This window comes from Urocampus carinirostris, chromosome 7 (assembly GCF_059441175.1).
Source record: "Urocampus carinirostris isolate Australia breed hairy pipefish chromosome 7, RoL_Ucar_1.0, whole genome shotgun sequence".
NCBI classification, from domain to species: domain Eukaryota; kingdom Metazoa; phylum Chordata; class Actinopteri; order Syngnathiformes; family Syngnathidae; genus Urocampus; species Urocampus carinirostris.
Genome location: NC_142355.1, coordinates 42,848,795 through 42,872,383, shown reverse-complemented (window position 1 = coordinate 42,872,383; position 23,589 = coordinate 42,848,795). Strand labels below are relative to the sequence as shown.

The following is a 23,589-nucleotide window of genomic DNA, read 5'->3' as shown; positions in this document are numbered from 1 at the left end:
CTATTTCTCCCTCTCTTTCTCTCTTTCCCAGCCCCAGCTTGATTCCACAATGTTGTAACATTTCATCTGATTTCATGTGTAAGCAGTACTTATAGAAATGTACATGTTTGCAATGTCAGAAAATGTTGAAAACAATGTCAAACAAGTTAATTGAATACTACATGTATTACAATTAATTAGAGTGATTAATTTATGAACGTGAGGTTTGTCATCTCACATTTGTTAAACAGACACAGGCAGGGGTTGCCACCTTGCAGATAACTAAAAGGTTTTCCATCTATTTTCCTGATAAAATTATCTAAAAATGTATGTGGTGCTCATAAAAAGGAGAGACGGGTTTAAAGGAATAAATTCACCTCTTCAATGTATTGGTCAATGGATTATTTATCTACTACTCCAAATTGCTACACCACTCTCAAGTCTCTTTTCCACAATATGAAAATATGTGTAGTGTGCCAGATGATTCATCTGTCTGTTGTCTGCGTTTTTTTAAAAATCCCGCTGCAAACTAAGTCTGAAACTGAATTGCCCATCAGGGATGAATAACGTTTTCTTGACAGATGGCCTGCCTCGATTTCCCAGTACACTAAAAGGGATCTGCCATGAAGAAGATGGCAGGATCGTTTTATGTAAACTTTTGTTCTACAACTTTCACATCAAAATAAAGCAAACGTGAGCCATGTGTAACACGATTTGGTTGCCAACCTGTACTGTATGTTCACTTGCTTACATTAACTGAGATCAGATATATTCATCAATTATTTACTCTATTTCCAACCACCTTGATCATAATCGGAGAGGCGATAAACTTGCATTAAAGGGAAAGGATACTAACCTCTTGACATTAAAAAGTGGTATATGTTATCATGCACATTATTTTTTACACGCAAAAGACAATCCATCTCCAGAATATAAAAAAAATATGTGCATATTCAATATCAGAGGTGGCAGAAAATCAGCATGACCCAGCACCAGTGAGCTATTTTCAAAACAGATCCACGGCAACTCATCTGTCCTCAGGGGGCCCCCGGTGCCTGCCGAACGAAAAGACTGCGGGCACAACGTTGAAGACCTTTGCTTGACTAGACAATACAGCAACATCTATTCGTTAAACATTACGCTTTTTCCATACAAGCATGTAATTTAACATATTTTAGAATTGTAATAAATAGAGCATAATTTATTCTAACATGTATTAGTATTAAAATCACACGTTGACATTCACTTATGTTTGCCGAAGGGTGTCAAACTCAGTTTAGGTCAGGGGACACATGTGCATTACCTTTCAAAAGAGAGCATATTCGACAAGAGAGCATATTCGACGGTTCAAGAACAGAATTTAATTTATTTTGGGCACGTCTTGGATTTGAATTCAACACAAATTTTACAGGAACGTTAAGGGGTTGAACTTCTGCAAAAACATTATTTTATATATATATATATATATATATATATATATATATATATATATATATATATATATATATATATATATATATATACAGTATATACATTTTTTTTTCCGTATTGACTTAAACAGTGAGACTGTGACTTATTTGAAGTAAAATAACACTGGGATAGTTTTCCTCAATCTTTCTGTTTGGTTAATAATAGTTAGCAAATATTGCTATAGTGGCTGATTTGCAAGTGACACAGACTTTGAAAACGAAACTGCAAGTCATCGTCTCATTTTTCTCTTGTACTTATCTCAGCATTGTCTCGCGGGCCACATAAAATTATACATTTGGCCCGCAGGCCATGAGTTTGACACAGATGGCTTAAGGGATATTTATTTTAGTGAGTGGCACGCCTATCTTAATGGTGTTACATGACTGCACTGTATAGAAAAACAAACAGCCACCCATCTAGACTCAAACTCACACCTACATGTACCCATTTGGCCATTAAACAAGATTTTGTAATGTAAGGGGAAATCAAATTTCCCAGAAAGCATGGCAAAAAGTCCACACAGTAACGCCAGCAGGCAGATTTGAAAACTCAAAATCAAAACAGTCAGAAGAGCGAATTTACCCTGCCTCCTGCTCTTCATCACACAATTTAAAGAACATTTAAAAAGACTTTGAGAGACCACAGGATTTGACAATGCAATGCCCTTGGTGGCCCTTTATTCTGGGCTCCCAACCAACACACAAACATCTTGAAGTGTTTTATCTCGTCAAACGCCCTCCTTCCTTTCCTTCCCTTTATTCAATTTAAATGCAACTGCTGTCCCTCAGAAGTGGTTGGCTGTCGAACACACTGCAGCCATATGAAGGATCTTATAAAGTGAGTGTGGGGGTTTGCAAGGACCCAATCAGCTGCTAGTTGAATTTTTCTATTATAGTCCACTGGGAGCCTGTTATGACCAGTGTTGGGCACGTTGCTTTAAAAAAGTAATTAAGTAAAGTCATGGGCGTAACCAGCCCGTTTTTAAAACTCTCTTTTCCTTAATAAAGGATTAGAAGCGCTCAAATCTGATTAAAAACAGTAGGTTAAAGAAAAAGTGAAACAAAACAAAAATGTGGACGTAGCTTCAGAAATACCCCACTGCCTTGAAATGGCTCAGTCCGTTTGATTCAAAGCACCACTCTCATAAAAACATCCCATCTCGAATAGAATTTAAGCTTTAGTCTGAGAATGATGTAATTTATCCTCATTAGTTTACCATATTAGATTTTATTGTAACAATGCATTCTTTTTCATTGCATTTTTATAATAACTTCTTATTTTTTTGCCTATTTATCCTGATCGTCTTTTATCCTTTTTTCTCTTCATATGCCTTATTACATGTTTTAACTTGGAGTGTCATGTCTAATCTTGTCTCATTCAAGCTTTTACAACATTGATATCAATGACAATGAAGACAATTTTATTCTATTATATTCTATGTACATTGTCATCACATTTTGATGATTTTAACCATTTTCTATGAAACAAAGTTATCAAGTCAAATCACATTACATTGTGTAGCCTCAATAACAAAATGTCTCAAAGGACTGCACAGATTACAATCACACCATCCCCTGATCTTAAACTAAGATGCAGGCAAGGAAAAACCCAAAAACCTCGGCGTAAGGAAAATAAATAAACCTTGAGAAGGGGCCACACAAGTGGTAATCCCCTTTCCAGGATAACCATGGTGCAAAAGATTTAGCTTTGGGTAACAATACACAAAACATAGGGAATATCAATACAAAAACATAGGCAAGATGTAAAAATTTGTCCAGAAAGTGCATGACAGCAACAAGACCTAAACCCTGTAAAATTGTCCAAAACGTCCCTGACAGCCACGACACCTCAAGCCTGTAAAATTGTCCAAAAAGTCCATAACACCAACGACGCAGCTTCCCATCTCTGCCAGCTGGTCACTGTAGACGTTCATATGCTTCAGGTCCAGGCGCTGTTTTTTGACTCATCTTGATACGTTACTCCTTCTTTTCCCCACTAGCCAGGCAGCTGGAAAGTACAGAAAAAGAAAAGAATGAGGTGGGCATCAATCATAAGCTATAGAATAGAGATGGGTCTTAAGTCTCGATTCAAAAACTTCCATTAAGGTTGCAAAACGTTCGTGACACCTTCCCATCTCTGCCGGCCTTTTGATGCAGACAGTGACATACTTCAGGTCGCTGTCTAATCTCATCTCGGTTCTTCCGCCTCCCTCATACTACCACCAGCCCGGATGCGAGAAAGGACAGGGAAAAATAAGTATGAGATGAACATCAATCATAAGGTATTGAATAGAAGTCTAGATTCAAAAACTTCCAATGAGCTTGAATCTTTGCAATATTACAGAGGTGGAAGAAAGATATTCTAATAATATTTTTTACATATAACTGAAACGACAGATTAGGATCAAATATGATACCTAGATTTTTGACTGAGTAACAATTGGTGATATTACATTTGTTGAGGCTCAGAGCAGTTTTTGAGAATAATTCACGACAATGAGCTGGACCAACAATCGGCATCTCGTTTTCTTTCTGGGTTAGGGCGGAAAAATGTAAGTGACATCCATCTTTGTGTCTCAGTAAGGCAGGCCTTCAAATATCTTGGACTTAATGAAGCAGTTGTCTTCAGTGGCAGGTAAAGTTGAATGTCATCTGCATAGCAATGGAAACTAATATTATGCTTGCAGATAATATCCCCAAGCGGAAGCATATAAATGCTTAAAAGAAGGGGGCCCGTACAGAGCCCTGTGGAAGGCCACAGGTGTCTTCAAAATGTTCTGAGGTCAGATTGCCGTAGTTAACACATTGTATCCTGAAGGATTTAAACCATGAGAGTTCTGTTCCTGAGACACCAATCCATTTTCCAGACAAACAAGTAATATGGTGTGGTCCACAGTATAAAAAGCAGCACTGAGATCTCGTAGCAGAGGCATTGACGATTCATCAAAACCTCTTGCTAAAAGGAGATCATGCATTACTTTGACCAGGATGACCAGTGTAGTGATTTGCTCTAAATGCTGGCTGGACAGCTTCAAAGTGATTTTTTTCAGACATAAAGATGTTCAGCTGCTGTGCAACAACCTTTTCAAGTAATTTTGCAAAAAATGACACTGGCCTACAATTACATAGGCTTTCCGGGTCAAGGTAAGGTTGCTTAAACATGACAGCAGACTTGAAGGCTACCAGAACAAAACCAGAGGAGAGCGATTTATTCATATTATTTAAAACTGAAGGTCCTTAGATCTTAAACAGATCTTTCACCACTAAAGGCAGAAATGGGTCAAACAAGCGATTAATTCGCTTGCCATACTGACCATTTGTGTAAGACTATCAAGACCACAGTTTACTAAATCTGGTAAACATTTCTAAATAGCCAACGACATGGACGTAACGTTAAACTTTAGAATTTTTAAGGTAAGATGAAGTCGCAGAATGTTCAATTAATAACTCGTTCCAGATGAGTGGGATATTTTTATTAAAAAAAATACCATAAAGTCATGGGCAGAATAGGTAGAACTATTAGGCTTAAATTGCTGCTAGGAAGTGTTACCATTGTGTCAAACTAAAATTTCGGATTATTTTCATATACACCAATTATCTTATAAAAACAAATGGTGGTTTAGCTGAGACTAGAGCTATTTCATACTTTAGCAAGCTGTCACACCAGGCTAGTTGGAAAACCACAAGCTTGGTAGTGTGCCATTTTTGTTTAAATTTCCTGCAACATTTTTTGAGTGACAGGGTTTCTTCAGCAAACCAAGGCTTACGCTTCTTCGGTCGAAATGTATGCCACTGAGTTAAAGATGTGAACCAAAGCCATAATAAAGTCAGTTGTAAGTGGGCCAATAGTCCCAATATACGAATTGAAGGACACAGTTAGAGCTGATGGTTTTGCAAGGTGGATTTTCCGACTACTAAAACTTAAATCTTCCTTATCACAGTAAACATTGAACAGCTCCTCACCTTTAACAAGATAATGATCAGAGATAGCATTAGTATATGGTGACACCAAAAGGTTTGAGGCTACCACGGCCCAGGTCAAAACAAGGTCTAGAGTATTCCCATCTCTATGAGTGGGCACATAAACTATTTGATTGAAACCAAATAGATAGATAGATAGATAGATAGATAGATAGATAGATAGATAGATAGATAGATAGATAGATAGATAGATAGATAGATAGATAGATAGATAGATAGATAGATCGATAGATAGATAGATAGATAGATAGATAGATAGATAGATAGATAGATAGATAGATAGATAGATAGATAGATAGATAGATAGATAGATAGATAGATAGATAGATAGATAGATACTTTATTCATCCCCGAAGGGAAATTCACATTTCCAGCAGCATCCCTGAACTGAGAACAGTACAATAATAAAGCCAAAAGAATGCAATATACAAATACCCAGTGTGACGTGCAAATGCCCACTCTAGCGTGTTATATAGCGTAACTAAATAGTGCTACACAGAATACATATTGCAGTAAGATTCGGTAATATCCAATGTAGGTGGTGTGGTTTAATGTGGGCCTTTACTCTGCCGGGTGGAGTTAAAGAGCCTCATGGCATGAGGAAGAAAAGATCTCTTCAGTCAGTCCGTAGTACAAGACAGTGACAGCAGTCTGTCGCTGAAACTGCTCTTCTGTCTGGAGATAATGCTGTGTAGTGGATGCGATGGATTGTCCATGATTGACCTCAGCTTTTTCAGTGCTCGTCTCTCAGCTACTGTTGTTAGGCTGTCCAGCTCTTTGCCCACAACAGAGCTCGCTTTCCTAGCCAGTTTATTGAGACGAGAGGCATCCTTCTTCTTGACGCTGCCTCCCCAACACGCTGCCGCATAGAAGAGGGCGCTTGCCACTACTGTCTCATAGAATATTTTCAGGAGCTTTTTGCAGATGTTGAAGGAGGCCAGCCTTCTGAGGAAGTAAAGTCGGCTTTGCCCTTTCCTACATAGAGCTTCTGTGTTGGCAGTCCAGTCCAGTTTGTTGTCCAGCTGCACACCCAGGTATTTGTAGGTCTGGACAAATTCTACACATTCTCCCTTGATCGTTACAGGAACCGGGTGAGTTCTGGTTCTCCTGAAGTCCACCACCATCTCTCTGGTCTTGGTGGTGTTTAGGTGCAGGTGGTTTGCGTTGCTCCATCAGACAAAGTCCTGAATCAATTTCCTGTACTCCTCCCCCTGCCCGTTTCTGATACATCCCACGATCGCAGTGTCGTCGGCAAACTTTTGCACATGGCAGGACTCAGAGTTGTACTTAATGTCCGATGTATATAGAGTGAATAGGAACGGAGAGAGAACGGTCCCCTGCGGAGATCCTGTGCTGCTAACCACAGTGTCCGATGTACAGCCCCCCTGTTTCACATACTGGGGTCTGCCTGTCAGGTAGTCAGTAATCCATTCTACAAGGTGTGAGCTAACTCCCATCTCTGTCAGTTTCCTACTCAGTAGCAGAGGCTGTATGGTATTGAAGGCACTGGAGAAGTCCAAAAATGTAATCCTCACAGCCCCCTTCGCCCTATCCAGGTGAGAGAGGGATCGGTGTAACATGTATAGTATAGCATCCTCCACTCCCACCTTCTCCTGGTAAGCAAATTGCAGTGGGTCGATGGCGTGACGGACCTGTAGCCTCAGGTGGTGCAGCAGCAGCCGCTCCATGGTCTTCATCACATGTGATGTCAGGGCGACCGGCCTGAAGTCGTTGAGTTCCTCAGGTCTTGATTTCTTTGGGACTGGGATGATGCAGGATATTTTCCACAGCTGAGGGACCCTCCCCTGTTCAAGGCTCAGGTTGAAGATGCGCTGTAGAGGGTCTCCCAGCTCAGACGCACAGGCTTTCAGCAGTCGGGGGGATACTCCATCCGGACCAGCTGCCTTGCTGGTTCGTAGCCTTCTCAGCTCTCCACGCACCTGGGCTGAAGTTATTTTTAGTGGGGGGATGTCTTCCATGCTAGTGTCCAGAGGGGGAGGGGGAAGGACAGATGCATTACTCAGAGGTGAGGATGAGTAATGCAGCTGTATCAATCACTGACCTAAAAACAACTGCAGATGGATTACATGGGGAGTTTATGTGAATATGGCCCAGGTGGGCGATACACAACCACTACATAAATTGGTGGTGACAGAAAGGACCTCTTAACAAGTACTGAAACATTTTAAAAACAGTAGAGGTACCGGGAGTAAGATTCAGCCGACTTCACGGTATAAGAGAAACACCGCCACCCTTTTTGCAAAGCAGTGCCAAATGTGAACTCACAAAGTTAGGGAGAGAAACCTCATTTGGCAATACAAACTTAGGTCTCACAAAGGCCAATTACGTTAAGATTGTGATCACTACTAAGGTCATTGACAAGTAAAGCTTCGGAAGCAAGTGATCTAACAAAGACCAAACTTCAGCACTGTGGACCGAGCTGAAAACTTTACCGAATTTTAAATCTTGGTGGTAACCTGCACACGATTTTGCTGCAAGTCCCGGATCTTGTTCCTTGAATGGCGGCAGTTATGAATTGTTACAGATTTTTTGATACTGAATCTTTATCTTTTTGGTAATAGAACAGGTGGTGTTTGAGACCACAGAGATATATTAATGATGGATTATTTTATTACGTATTCCTTATTTACATTTTAACCAGCCAGATACTGTTATCCAAAAAGTATCTAAGTTAGTGACTGGATTACTCTATTGTAAAACTAATTACCAGGGAAAGTGACCATTTCCGTTACTTTTAAAAAAAATTCTACGTCAAAGAATTTGAAATTCTTTGAGCAGTATGATTCACTTTAATGGAGAAGAGTTGTATAGTTGTAAGTTGTATAGAACCTTAAAATAATTATAGCATATCACCAGCAGCAGATTTATTCTACACTTGAAGTGTAACTGTCACGGTTGCCATGGCGCCCAATTGGCCCCGCCTATTGACACCAGCTGAAACGCTGAAACACAGATTGCTGCCGGACTACTTAAACACTGTCTTGTGAGTCGCCTGGTATCAGAGCATCTGTGAAACTTCTGCTAGACTCTGTGTGATATGCCATGTCCTGTTTTTGCATGTGTTTTGATCCTGTTTTATTTTTGGCCCGATCTGTTTGATTTTGACCACTCCTTAGTTCCGATTTCAATCTACTTCCACGGCCATCGATCCCCGGATTGAGTGTGCGCACATTCCTCCCCTCCGCAATCAATTTTGAGTAACGTTATGCAATTGGGTTCTCATTCCTGTTTCCTGTCCTGGTTCATGACAGAACGCTCCGACCACAAAATGAACCCAGTGAACGCTCACACAAGCGCGGATTGGGGGGAGCTGGATACTCCGTACGCTCTGCAGCAGTTGGACCGGACAGAGGGCGCTGTCTGGCGATTGTCCAGTGACGTCTCCGCCCTTCAACTGCTTCTCCAGCGAAATCTACGTAGCATGCAGCGCCAGCAGGAGCAATTAGCTCAGCTGAGCTCCTGTCGCGTTGGCTGTCCTGTCGCGTTGGCTGTCGGCAACCGCCTCTCTTCTCCTGTCACCTTTCCCTCCCATTTGGCCCACGGACTCGCCCGCCACGCGAATTGCTGTGCCTTGAATGGGGTTTCCGGGAAAATTTGGCACCGATCTGTCCGAAGTCCCCGACGGCCTCAACGCCGCGCCAGTCGGCCGGCCTTTTACACCCGTCTGCTTGGCTCTCCTGTTTGCCAGTCAGACTCCCCTGTTCGCCAGTCAGACTCCCCTGTTCGCCAGCCAGACTCCCCTGTTCGCCAGTCTGACTCTCCGGCTCGCCAGTCTGACTTTCCGGCTCGCCAGTCCGACTCTCCAGCTCACCAGTCCGACTCTCCGGCTCGCCAGTCCGACTCTCCGGCACAAACGCGCAAAAATGTACATAAACAGACACCAAAATATACGTAACACTTCTACTTCCTGGTTCATGTGTAATCATAACAACGTGTACTGTATCGCTAGCGCAAGAACTTTGACGTTTTTGTTGTTTAATATTCCGTGCATCCATTCAATATGGTTGGTGTAAAGTGTAAGGAAGAGGCAAACAATTTCTTTTGAATATTAACAAAAACCTGTAAATCCGTTGTCACTCTGGCAACAGAGCCAATGAGAGACAAGTGACACACTATTTGCATTACTGATTTTAATTACAAAATATTGTGCAAAGGAATATTCTTTAATTATCTTGTTGACATTGTTATACAGTACTTTCGATACATTGCTGCTTTTTTGATTTGACTCTCTTGACCTTTGTTCTAAAACAGTTGTATGAGAAAAAATACACTTATATTTGTTTTATACTGTTGACGTTTGCAATGCAGTTATTTAATAAAAAAGTAAACATTTTTAGTCTCTAAAGTCTTTGTGCTGTGTTTATTGTAATTATAATCAAGGGGAATGATTCATTTATTCAATTAACATGACATTTCTAAGCAAAAGTATCAGTATCAGATAGGTATCGATTAATACTAGCATGTTTTTGCTTGTATCTAATTTATACCATCATTTTCAGCATTTCCCAACCCTAATAGCCATATGTGAAAAAAGGAACCAACATCTTATTCTTTATTTGATTGGCAGAGCAAGAACACACTATATGAACTAAGGCATAGAAAATAAAACGATTGGTTGTCTTACCGTAAAATATAAATTTTGTCTATGCGCCTATCCTTTTGAATAAAATCATCAATAGATTGGTAATCTTCTATTATGAATAAATTCAATGCAATGCAAATGATACTGGATGGCTTGGCTTGCTGTTAACTTGATAATGCTGTCATTAATTATGTAGTTGGGGACTGAGATGTGTGACAAATTAAAATTCTTGGTCTCACTATTGCTTTCTGCCATGAGGCAAGAGAATAGCGTGCCTCCCTTTGCATCTGCAAAGCAACATATTACATATTAATTGTAATAATATTATATACTGTCAAAAAATCAATTATGAAAAAGAACATCCCAAAATTGTGAAGTTCAAAGAGAAATAAATGAAATTTAATGCATATAACCATTTGATATGTTTTGGATTTTATATTTTTCATGATGACAGATGAGGTACTGCTTCACCTGACCCCCTGACTACGTATCACTGCAACAAACACACCAGGACAAAAGGATACAGTGCAGTACAATCTCAATGGTTGTACTCAAAACATTTTAAAACAGGGTTAGTTTTTTATTAAAAATCTCCAGCATCTATAGGTTTTTATTAAGCAATTCTATAATACTTTTAAATGTGTGGCCAGGATTAACTATAAGTTAGTGCAAGGGTGGGCAAAGTACAGTTTGCGGGGCACATTGAGCCCTGCAGGCTTTTTAATCTGGAAAGACAGATATAAATTGTCAAAGTGTAATGCCAATATATGTAATTGTAAGTAACATACAACTAATTACAAAAATTTGACATTACTGGGTGCCAGCTTTGCCCCATTGTCCCTTTGTGTGTCAACTACAAGATACTACTACAGAAATCCACAACAATACTATAATAACAATAATGATAATAATAATAATAATAATAATATTAATACATTGTATTTTGAAGCGCCTTTCAGGACCCCTAAGGTAAATATGAGTAGCATACAACAATAAACAAAGAGTAAAAACAATAGTAAAACAGGCAAGTAATGAGTAGCCAATAAAACACATATTGGTTAAAAAGGGCCGTGTGTGAGGCATATGATCAAGAATGGCAAATTTGAAGAGGTGATTATTAAGACCGGATTTGAAGGTGGACATGGTCGTAGAATTTCGGAAGTCAGGCGGCAATGAGTTTCAGAGCTGAGGGGCAGAGCGGCTGAAAGCTCTGCTACCCACAGAGCAGAGGCAGGGAGGGGGTACTGTGAGAGGGTGGGAGGAAGATGATCTCAGGGTGCGGAATGGCGTGTCAATATAAAGGAGGTCGGAGAGGTAGGGATGGGCAAGGTTATGAATGGCCATGTAGGTGTAGAGCATAATTTTGTATTTGATTCTATGGTTGGTTAGAAGCCAGTGGAGTTGCTGAAGGACAGGGGTGACGTGATGACGAGATGATGCGGGCAGCAGAGTTATGGACCAGTTGAAGTTTATGTAGTGACTTTTGAGGTAAGGCGTAGAGGACGGAATTGCAGTAATCAAGACGTGAGGTGACAAGGCTTTTGACGAGGAGGGCTGTTGCGTGTGGGGTAAGGGAGAGGGGCGGAGACAGTGGATGGAGCGCAGGTGGAAGACGCTGAACGGGTGATGTCATTTATATGAGACTTAAAGGAGAGTGTGCAACCAACTTACGGCAAAACTAAACACAAATTTTGTATTTTAAAACAGGAAGCCCACAGAATTACTAAAGCACTACAAAAATACATCTACAGAAATACTACAAAATTAAACAGCAAACTAGGTACTTTAAACAGTAATTTAATTTATAAATTTGCTTGAATTGGGCACATTTCAAAACTTATTTGATGAGGCTAATATTATTAAAAGAAACACAAAATAAATATAACGTATAGTCCTTTATAAATGAGAAAAAAATTGGATACATAGATCTCCTGATCGGCCCCCCGTCCAATTATTTTAACACAATGTGTTGTCCCCCCTGATGCTATTGTGTTACATTAGTGTGGAAAGCACAATAACTGTGAAACAAAAACAGATACTATTCATCTGTTATTTAATGGACAATTCCAAGTGGTCATAAAATGTTTGCTTAAAGTTTATAGAATACAGTACTTAGTGTTTAATAGAGTCTATGACCAAAATTGTTTCTCTTCCTCTGCCTAGCAAACCAGAAACGGAGCTAAAGAATATCAAACGGCCTCCCGGGCAGAACATATGTGGAGTAGGTCTCAAGGCGGTATAGAATGTGCACATTCATCCCAATCTTTCCCTATATAAGACCACTGTTCATCCATAAATTTCCCGCATGCAACCATCTGGGGATCATCTTTACACTCTCACACCCTGAGCATTATAAGTTCACATGACCGCAGCACAAAAAGCAGTCGATCATTGGGGATTTGTATATTTGCCTATCATGTCTCAACACTTAAAAGTGCAAAGGTTATTTTTGCCTCTGCAAATACATAAGACACTTATATGCAAAAAAGTTCCATTAATACAGTAGGTTCAATCTACTACATCTGGTATCTGGCAAAATCTTTTCCATCAATCTTCTTGGAGAGAGCATTAGCAAGGAGGAGAGATGTATATTTGAAAAAAAGCAGAAAGAAGGTGATGATGGTTCTGAATAAAATTATAACTGCCTGTAACAAGTATGATGAGTCCTAATAAATGTATGTGTTACATGTGGCCAGGACTTGCAGTGCTACTTGACAAATAGTCGCAGCATCCCAAATGTAGAAATCTTTGGCTTCAAAATAATACTGTACAACTGGTTTTAAGATATTGCTCTCCACAAAGCTTGGTGTTTTAATTTGGAAAACACAAATAACCCCAAAATTTAGCACTGTTTTCAGACTGCAGGGACCACCGACTGATGGCGTTTTGCTTTTGAAATCTGATCACGGGATACTCTCTACAAAACATCATCACTCAAAACAAACTTTTCCCAGTGCTTCAGGAGACTCAGGACTTGACTTGTGTCGTGTGCCCTTTCACATCTGAATGGTCTACGAGACCGCTCCACATAAAAATGAATATGAGACAAAACCCTGTCCCTGGACTGAGCGTCCCTCAGGTCATCCTCAGAGAAGGCAGGCAGACTGGAACAAGCTGGGGCAGGTGACTTATTAATTGTGCTGCACGAGTTCTCGCACCAGAGGCCCATTCAGTGTGTGTCTGGACAACAGCAGCAACTTCTTGACTGGACACAGTAAACCCTGACATGAGTAATGACTGGGCATTTGTGGCTACAAAATGAGACAGCCTCGCTGCCATGACGGGCTCATTTGTTGAATCTCTCAGAGTCTCTTGGACTGCAGTATCAGACAAAACAGCAGCTTCCGCAGTGGGTTCACTAAGAGGTTCACTTACTAGTCTGTGGCACGTATTTGATTTCAAAATTGTAACTGGCCAGCTTTGACACCCATCTTTGCTCACAACAGTCCAATTTGGGTTTAGTCATAACGTGTGTAACTGGATTATTGTCAGTCCACATGGTAAACTTAGGGCCTTTCAACCAATGGCTAAACTTCTCACACACTACCCACTTCAGTGCAAGAAATTCCAAACAGTGGGCTGGGTAGTTCTTTTGTGACCGGGTCAGGGACTTGCTAGCAAACTCAATTGCCCTAGCCACTGTGTCACTTTCATGTAACTGGGACAAAATAGCTCTCAGGCCATCCAGTGAGGCGTCAGTCAACAGCAAAAATGGACAACGAAAGTCTGGGATGGCCAAAACAACAGAATGGATGAAGGCATTTTTGAGTTCTGTAAATGCCTGGTTGTGGTCAGCAGTCCAGTCATCTGATGTCAGTTTGCGGACCACTACAGTGCATTTGGGCTTTCTGCCTTTCTTCTGTTTCTGGCCAGCCAGCAAAGGAAACAATGGCTTTATGAGTCATTGTTTTCTCTGCTGAAACCCGATTACATTTTTAACAAAGATTTACCGCGCTCCAAACTTTTCCGCCATTGTTGTTTTGGTCTCGCTTTTCGAGTTTTCGTCTGCACGCCGATCTCGGAAAACGAGATATCGTTGCTTCGAGATTACATCATTGTTGTGGTAGAAGTCCGTTTCCTTTTAGAGAAGCGGCTTTTTCGGTTCAACTCATTAAAGAGAGCCGGCTCTTAAACGGCTCACTTGCTTTGATGCATTATATTACGAATAATTATGTTGTTAAGAAAAAAAGGAAGTATAAAAGGAGAAAATGAAAAAAGACAGGTTTGTGGTCATCTCTTTAATCAGTACAGTGAGACCTCGCTACTTCGCTGTTCGACGTTCGCGGATTCAGAGCTTCGCGATCTGTAATGGTAAAAAAAATAAATAAAAAAAATTGTTTTTTTTTTTTGAAGGGGCGTCGCTACTTTTTGCGGGAATCCCCCTCGGCCGACGACCCTAGCACGACGACACGCCGTTCTCGTTTCCCGGTCTTGTGCCCAAATCTGTCTACCGTACAGAATCCCCCCTCGCGTGAACGCGCATTCTGCTGCGCTTCCGACAAAAGCGATCGTATTCTATACAATACGCTTATTAAAACAATAAAGCGCGATCGTATTCTACAAAATGTGTTTGTTAATGCGGATGAAAAAGTCACCAACGTCACGTCTCCCGCTCGGGCCGCGATGGCTCTACATGGCGCTACACGGCCATCGATGGGGGGGAAAGGGGTAGGGGGGACCTGTGGGGGTTAGGGGGCGGTGAAGCGGAAGCCGCGTGGACCCAGGAGTGGCAGCCGTGGGCTACCAGTACACTCAGTGCGGCCAGAGTAAGTCGAGAGCCTTCCTAGCTTAGCATGGTGCTCGTGGCGCACGTTAAAGCTCGTGTTTGCTGACGGGATCTCAAAGACTATTATGCATTACGGCGGTGAAGCGGAAGCCGCACCAAAAGCGTGCGCCGGTGTTGTGCCCAAATCCGACTCCCGTACAAGATCCTCCCTCCCTCGCCTGAACGCGCATTCTGCTGCGTCGTGCGTATCGCGCCCGAAAGTACCCGCGCCGCGGTTTAGGGGCTCGCTCGCGAATAATAAGGATAAGCGGTTCAGATAATGAGATGAGATGAGATGAGATTTTTTTTTTTTCTTTTTCAAGGGGCGTCGCTACTTCGCAGATTTTAACTTTTTGCGGGTGGCTTTGCTCCCCATTAAACAGGTCTAAAAAATAATAATTTAAAAAAAACAAAAAAAAAAAACAAAAAAAAAACAAGCAAACAAAAAAAAATATATATATATATATATACTAGTATATATATATATATATATATATATATATATATATATATATATATATATATATATATATATATATATATATATATATATATATATCATCTCATCTCATCTCATCTCATCTCATCTCATTAGCCGTACCGCTTATCCTCAGTAGGGTCGCGGGGGGCTGGAGCCCATCCCAGCAATCATCGGGCAGTGGGCAGGGGACACCCTGAACTGGTTGCCAGCCAATCGCAGGGCACACAGGGACAGACAACTCATTCGCTCATTCACACCTAGGGACAATTTGGACCGGCCAATTCACCTGAAATGCATGTCTTTGGAATGTGGGAGGAAACCGGAGTGCCCGGAGGAAACCCACGCAAGCACGGGGAGAACATACAAACTCCGCACAGAAAGTCTGGATTTGAACCCACGACAGGTTCCCATGACATGAACTGTGCCGCACAAGCGCTAACCACTGCGCCGCCGTATATATATATATATATATATATATATATATATATTTTTTTTTTAAGGTGTTCAAACATGTTTGAAAAAAAATATGGTGTAAGATTTTTTCGTATTTTGTAAGGGAAAATATGACAGTTTGTAAGGGCATGGAGCCCTGGAGGTTGACAGGTAGGAGTATGCCTCCGAAAAAACAGTTAGTATTAGGTGAACATCAACACAAAATTGGTAATTTCTTCAGTGTCAGTGATAAGTCGAAACATAATGCAGAAAGTGATAACAACGGCAAAAATTCTGCACGAAAAAACGGCAGATAAATTCTTCGGAAGATCAAGGAAGGAAAAGGCAAGGCAAGGAAAACTACTGTGTTGAAGCCAAGGATTCGATGAAAGAAAATAAACAAAAGAATATAGATTACTATAATTATCTCAGCAATATTATTTTGTATAATGTAAAATATTGTTGTGAACTGAAAAATATATAATAACTGACATATGATATGATAACTGATTTGTATTACCAATAAACCGATGATTAAAACGGAATGAATATATATATTTATATCATATATTTGTCGCCGATTTACAATTTCAACCCCGATAACACTAAACCCTCGCAAGGTGTTTCGAGTTAATTAGATGATTCAGGTGATTAGTTGAATAGCCTACTTGTATACTTTTTCATGATATTCTAATATTTTGAGATAGGATTTTTGAGTTTTCTTAAGCTGTAAGCCAAATTCAGCAATATTAAAATAATAAAAGGCTTGAAATAGTTCAGTTGATGTGTAATGAATCCTGAATGTATGACATTTTTGTTTTTTTAATTGCATTACAGAAAATAAAGAACTTTATCACAATATTCTAATTTTCTGAGACAGTCCATATATATATATATATATATATATATATATAGGGCAGGCAACACGGCGGCGCAGTGGTTAGCGCTTGTGCGGCACAGTTCATGTCATGGGAACCTGTCGTGGGTTCAAGTCCAGCTCCAGACTTCCTGTGCGGAGTTTGTATGTTCTCCCCGTGCTTGCGTGGGTTTCCTCCGGGCAATCCGGTTTCCTCCCACGTTCCAAAAACATGCATTTCAGGTGAATTGGCCGGTCCAAATTTTCCATAGGTGTGAATGAGTGAATGAGTTGTCTGTCCCTGTGTGCCCTGCGATTGGCTGGCAACCAGTTCAGGGTGTCCCCTGCCCACTGCCCGGAGATGGCTGGGATGGGCTCCAGCCCCCCCGCGACCCTAATGAGGATAAGCTGTACGGCTGATGAGATGAAAATTAGAGATGAGATGAGATATATAGGGCAGCACGGCGGCGCAGTGGTTAGCGCATGTGCGGCACAGTTCATATCTTGGGAACCTCCTGCGTGGGTTCAAATCGAGCTCCAGACTTCCTGTGCGGAGTTTGTATGTTCTCCCCGTGCTTGCGTGGGTTTCATCCGGGCACTCCGGTTTCCTCCCACATTCTAAAAACATGCATTTCAGGTGAATTGGCCGGTCCAAATTGTCCCAAGGTGTGATTGAGCGAGTGAGTTGTCTGTCCCGTGTGCCCTGCGATTGGCTGGCAACCAGTTCAGGGTGTCCCCTGCCCACTGCCTGATGATTGCTGGGATGGACTCCAGCACCCCCGCGACCCTACTGAGGATAAGCGGTGTAGCTAATGAGATGAGATGATATATATACATATATACATATATATATATATATATATATATATATATATATATATATATATATATATATATATATATATATATCAGACATGGGGACTTGAGACTTAGTGACTTGGACTCGAGTCGACTCGAGTCGCTGTTTTTATGACTTGTGACTTGACTTGGACTTGGCAATCTAAGACTCGGGACTTGACTTGTGACTTGACTTGCCCAAGAAAAAAATACTTGGGACTTACTTGGGACTTGAAGGTGAAGACTTGAGACTTACTTGAGACTTGCACATGTGTGACTTGGTCCCATGTCTGATATATATATATATATATATATATATATATATATATATATATATATATATATATATATATATATATATATATATATATATATATATATATATATATATATATATATATATATATATATAGGCTTGGGGAGTAACGGAATACATGGAACGGAAAAAATGATGTTGGCTTGCAGTTGGAAACTTGTGGCCAACACTAGTGGATGAAGGCCTGGGTTAGAAATCCCTATCTGGGAAACTCTTGCAGGCTTGTGTTTGGAAATTTGTGGCTGACACTAGTGGATGAAGGCATGGGTTATAAATCCTGGTCGGGGAAACTCTTGCAGGCTTACGTTTGGAAACTTCTGGCCGACACTAGTGGATGAAGGCCTGGGTTAGAAAACCCGGTCGGGGAAACTCTTGCAGGTTTGTGTTTGGGGCTTTTGGCCGACACTAGTGGATGAAGGCCTGGGTTAGAAATCCCGGTCGGGGAAACCCTTGCAGGCTTGTGTTTGGAAACTTGTGGCCGACACTAGTGGATGGAAATCGGGCTTGTGTTTGGAGACTTGCGGGCATAAAACCGGGCTAGTGTTCGGGGACTTGTGGCCGACACTAGTGGATGGATTCTTGGCTTGTGTTTGGGGACTCGTCAGGCCACAATGGCTTGCAGGACTTTACTGGGAAGAAGGGGGCGTGGGACCGGGGCAAGTTTCGGGACTGGCTGCCGCCTCCGATGGGCAGGTCCCAGGCCGGTGTTTGGGGACTTGCTGCCGCCTCCTGTGGGCAGGTCCCAGGCCAGTGTCTGGGGACTGGCTGCCGCCTCCTGTGGGCAGGTCCCCGGCTTGTGTTTCGGGACTGGCTGCCGCCTCTTGTGGGCAGGTCCCCGGCTTGTGTTTCGGGACTGGCTGCCGCCTCTTGTGGGCAGGTCCCCGGCTTGTGTTTCGGGACTGGCTGCCGCCTCCTGTGAGCAGGTCCCTGGCTTGTGTTCCTAGACTGGTTGCCGCCTGCTGTGGGCAGGTCCCCGGCTTGTGTTTCGGACTTGCACTGCTTGGGGGAATTTTCGCTCGTCGGGTCACCAGGGGCTTGCATACTTTGGGGCTGGGTTTGCGAACCAGCAGCCGTTTATTGTGGTCCGTCTACCGGCTTGGGTTAGGGACTTGCGCTGCCTGGGGGGGAATTTTGCTCGTCGGGTCACCAGGGGCTTGCGGGACGACGAGGGATGACTTTCAATAGATCGCAGCATGACGGCTGCTCTGCTAGGTACGACACCCTGACACAAAATCAGGTCGTTTACAAGTCATTTAGCACCCGGGCCTCCACAACGAGTGGTGAGCGGTTCATTGGAAAGGGGGCTCCCATCATCCGGGCTCCCTCTAGCCCAGTATCGCAAAGGCACATAAATGGCAACCCGACTCAGAGAAGGCCTCGCCCCGGCGAGCCGGGGGCCGCTACCGGCGAGCCGGGGGCCGCTACCGGCCTCACACTGTCCCTGGGCTGAGCCTCTTTCAGAAGGACTCTGGCCCCCGAGTGGTGCCGGGCAAAAGCGGCCTTATGTACGCCACATTTCCCACGCCCTACCGCAGGGCGGAGATTCGGCGCTGGGCTTTTCCCTCTTTGCTCGCCGCTACTGAGGGAATCCTGGTTAGTTTCTTTTCCTCCACTTAGTAATATGCTTAAATTCAGCGGGTTGTCTCGTCTGATCTGAGGGCGTGCGCATATAGCTTTGGGTTGGGGCCGGGACAAGGCACCGCCGCCATACGGCCGTTGTTGTCCGTGCAGGAAACCTCTTGCTCGGACAGTAGCTGAGAAGCTCCCCGCGGCCGCACAGACACGCGACAGCGACGGGCGTATGTTTGAGTCTCGTTCGGAATCGGAATTAACCAGACAAATCGCTCCAACTACGAACGGCCATGCACTACCACCCACAGTATTGAGAAAAAGCCTTCAATCTGTCAATCCTTTCCGTGTCCGGGCCAGATGAGGTTTCCCGTGTTGAGTCAAATTAAGCCGCATGCTCCACTCCTGGTGGTGCCATTCCGTCAATTCCTTTAAGTTTCAGCTTTGCAACAATACTCCCCCCGGAACCCAGACACTTTTTTTTCCGGGTGCTGCTCGGCGGGTCATGGGAATAACGCAGCCGGATCGTGAGTTGGCATTGTTTATGGTCGGAATTAGGACGGTATCTGATCGTCTTCGAACCTCCGACTTTCTTTCTTGATTAATGAAAACATTCTTGGCAAATGCTTCGCTCTCGTCCGTCACCTCTAGCGGCGCAGTACGAATGCCCCCGGCCGTCTCTCTTAATCATGGCCCCAGTTCATAATAACCCACAAAATAGAACCGGAGTCCTATTCCATTATTCCCAGCTGGGAGAGGCCGTGTGGCCTGCTTCGAACACTCTAATTTCCTCAAAGTAAACGCTTCGGGCCCCGCGGGTGACACCCAGTGAAGGACATCACAGGGGCTTTTGCCGAGAGGCAGGAGATGGGACAGACGGATGCACGCCCCGCGGCGGACCGTCAGCTCGCGTCCCGGGGTCCAACTAGGAGCTTTTTAACTGCAGCAACTTTAAAATACCCTATTGGAGCTGGAATTACCGCAGCTACTGGCACCAGACATGCCCTCCAATGGATGCTGGCCGATGTGTTTGTGTTCGGCTCATTCCAATTACGGAGACTCGGAGTCCCGTATTGTTATTTTTCGTCACTACCTCCCCGTGTCGGGAGTGGGTAATTTGCGCGCCTGCTGCTTTCCTTGAATGTGGTAGGCGTTTCTCATCCTCCCTCTCCGGAATCGAACCCTGATTCCCCGTTGTCACCATGTTAAGCGCAGAGTCTACCATCGAAAGTTGATAGGGCAGACATTCGAATGAGTCGTCGCCGCCTCGGGTGGGCGAGCGATCGGCACAAGGTTATCCTGAGTCAACACAAAGGGGGGGCCGGGCCGGCGGAACGGGCTGAGCCCCCGCCCGCCGGACACCGCGTGGGTTTTTGTGTCTGATAAATGCACGCGTCCCCGGGGCGGAAGCCGGAGTCCCACCCGCGAGTCGGCACTTTGCATGTATTAGCTCTGGATTTGCCACAGTTATCCAAGTAACGGTGGAGCGATCAAAGGAACCATAACTGATTTAATGAGCCGTTCGCAGTTTCACTGTACTGGCCATTCGTACTTAGACATGCATGGCTTAATCTTGAAAACAAGCATATGCTACTGGCAGGATCAACCAGAGTGCGTCTGCCGCCAGTGGGCTGCTTGTGGCAGTGTGGCCCTGGTCCGGGACGAGGTTATGGGTAAAACCAGGCTCGGGGGGCCGCGCGACACATTTTGGAAAAGCGGTATTCAAACAGGATACGGGCAGGTGTTGAGAAACTGTGTTTCGCACGGAGCCCTAGCACGTGGCGTCGGACTCCGCGACGGTGGACGTCTAGGTGTAGCTCGAGACTAAGGCTCGACCTCGGTTCGTCTTGGTTCTGCCGCCAAAAGGTTCACGCCAAGGCATGGTTTCGGAAGAGAGCCCCGCGAGTGCCAGCTGTGGATCCCGCTTCAAGGTTTGTCTCCCCTTGTTTGCACATTTCGCCATGAAGAACTATATATTGTGCATTCACTTCTTCCGTTCCTTTTTATTATGTGAGGTTCATCATTCCTACCGCCCCAGCTCTTTCTGAGGCAGGTATCCACCTGGCTCGGGGGGGCCCAACGTTTGCCTAGTATCCTTGGCGCTGGAGCTTGACCCGCAAAGCCGGAGGAGCCACACGCCCGAACACCGGCTTGCGCTGGCCAACGTGGGCCTCACTCATTTGGGGAACCGGCGGGCTCGTGGGACCAGGCCGGCTCACCCGGGGTGAAGGGTGCTGTAACGACAGCTTCAATTATAGTCCAAGGCCCCCTGTCAGCCTCCATGGAAGTCCAGGTTCAATACTTCAAAATTTGAAAAACTTAGAAATTTTTCAACAACCGGAGCAAACAGCGGGACGTGCAAACACCCAGGCAGACGGCACGCACCCTAAACTGGCCCACACTCTTCCGAGGGTCCCTCTGTGGCATCTCTGGAAGTCCAGGTTCAATACTTTAAAATTTGAAAAAAACAGGATCTTCCTGCGGTAATTTTGAGATGCGAGGCCGCCCCAAGCCTCTCCTCGGTCGGACTGAATGTCCACAGCTGTTTGCCACTGGTGCTCACCTTTCAAAATTGCGAGTCCCTATTATAATTCTGGCTGTCGGCTGGAGTTGGGGTATGAAATCGGGACTTGAGGGAAATCGGTGCCCTCAAGTTCGGGGCCCCCAAGCGGATTTTTGCGGTACTACACTCCCATTGGAAATACATTGCCCATAGGAATAAATGGGCGCTCCATTAACTTCAATGTATTTCTCTCACAATACCTGCCCCCAAGTGGCCGCGGGAGGCTACTGCAACCCCCATTGGGAATGAATGGGCCGTTTGGATGCTTCAACTACAGCTTTGCTGGATGGATTTTGGCGGTACTGCGGCTGTCTTTGGAAATACATTGAGCCATTGGAATGAATGGCCGTTTTGTTCACTCCAATGTATTTCTCTCACAATACATGCCCCCGAGTGGCTGCGGGAGGCTACTGCAACCCCCATTGGGAATGAATGGGCCGTTTGGACACCTATACTACAGCGTCGCTGGATGGATTTTGGCAGTACTGCGGCTGTTGTTGGAAATATATAAACCCATTGGAAATGAATGGAGTCCTATTTGACAACGTTGTTTTTGTTCATTTTTCAGGCTCCGGGCTGATTTTTTTGCAGTACTGGAGCACAAATTGAAATGAACGGGCACCTCATTGGCTTGCACATTGTCCCTTTATGTCTCACTTTTTTTTCAATCATTGTCGCTTTAAGTTCTGACACAATTTGGCTGTTTTAGGGGTTCTGAAGGATGAAATTCAAAACGCTTCGAGCCAAAGTCATTAAATGGGTTTCACGTTTTTTTCACTCACTCTTCCTTTAAGTTTGGACAAATTTGGCAGTTTCAGCGTTTCTGTGGGCGGAAATTAAAAACGCCCTAAGTCAATGGACGTAAAATGACTTATTATTATTCACACACTGTCCCTTTATGTCCGAGGCAAGCAGGGGCATTTCTGAGGCACTGCAACCTCAAATTCGGAAAAACGCTTCGAGCGAAAGTCATTAAACGGGTTTCACGGTTTTTTCACTCACTGTTCCTTTAAGTTTGGACAAATTTGGCTGTTTCAGTGTTTCTGTGGGCGGAAATTAAAAACGCCCTAAGTCAATGGACCTAAAATGACTTCTTTTTTTTTTTTACACACTGCCCTTTACGTTCTGACACAATTTGGCTTTTTTAGGGGTTCTAAGGGATGAAATTCAAAACGCTCTGAGTGAATGGACGTAAAATCACAATACATTTTTACATCTATTGTTACAAGATACTTTTAACAAGAGATCGTATAGTTTTTGGGCCGGTTTAGGGTGCGTGCCGTCGTCCTGGGTGTTTGCAAGTCCCACCGTTGGCTCCGGTTGTTGAAAAATTTTTAAGTATTGAACCTGGACTTCCATGGAGGCTGACATGGGGCCTCGGAATATTAATTGAAGCTGTCGTTACAGCACCCTTCACCCCGGGTGAGCCCGCCTGGTCCCACGGGCCAACTGGTTCCCCAACTGAGCGATTGGCACACGAGACCCGCTTCGGAGGGCCCATTTTTTGGGGGGGGGGACTGCCCACAGCCAGTCCCCAAACACAAGCCTGGTTTTATGACCACAAGATGAAATATGAATCTAAGTATGGGCCTAAAGCAAAATTCCAAATGGAAATAGTCTGTTAACAAAACACTAAGTGCTCTTTTTAAGTTTACTATATAGATTAAGGGCACTCACAATACACAACTCTAAACAGAAATAAAGTATTAATCCTTTGCACCATACTTAACAAATCAGG

At 43.6% G+C, this 23,589-nt stretch overlaps 1 pseudogene; it reads right to left on the bottom strand.

The window, feature by feature from the left end:
- Positions 1–19,750: 19,750 nt before the first annotated feature.
- On the bottom strand, positions 19,751–20,898 carry LOC148363365 (18S ribosomal RNA; annotated as a pseudogene).
- Between the last annotated feature and the right edge of the window lie 2,691 nt (positions 20,899–23,589).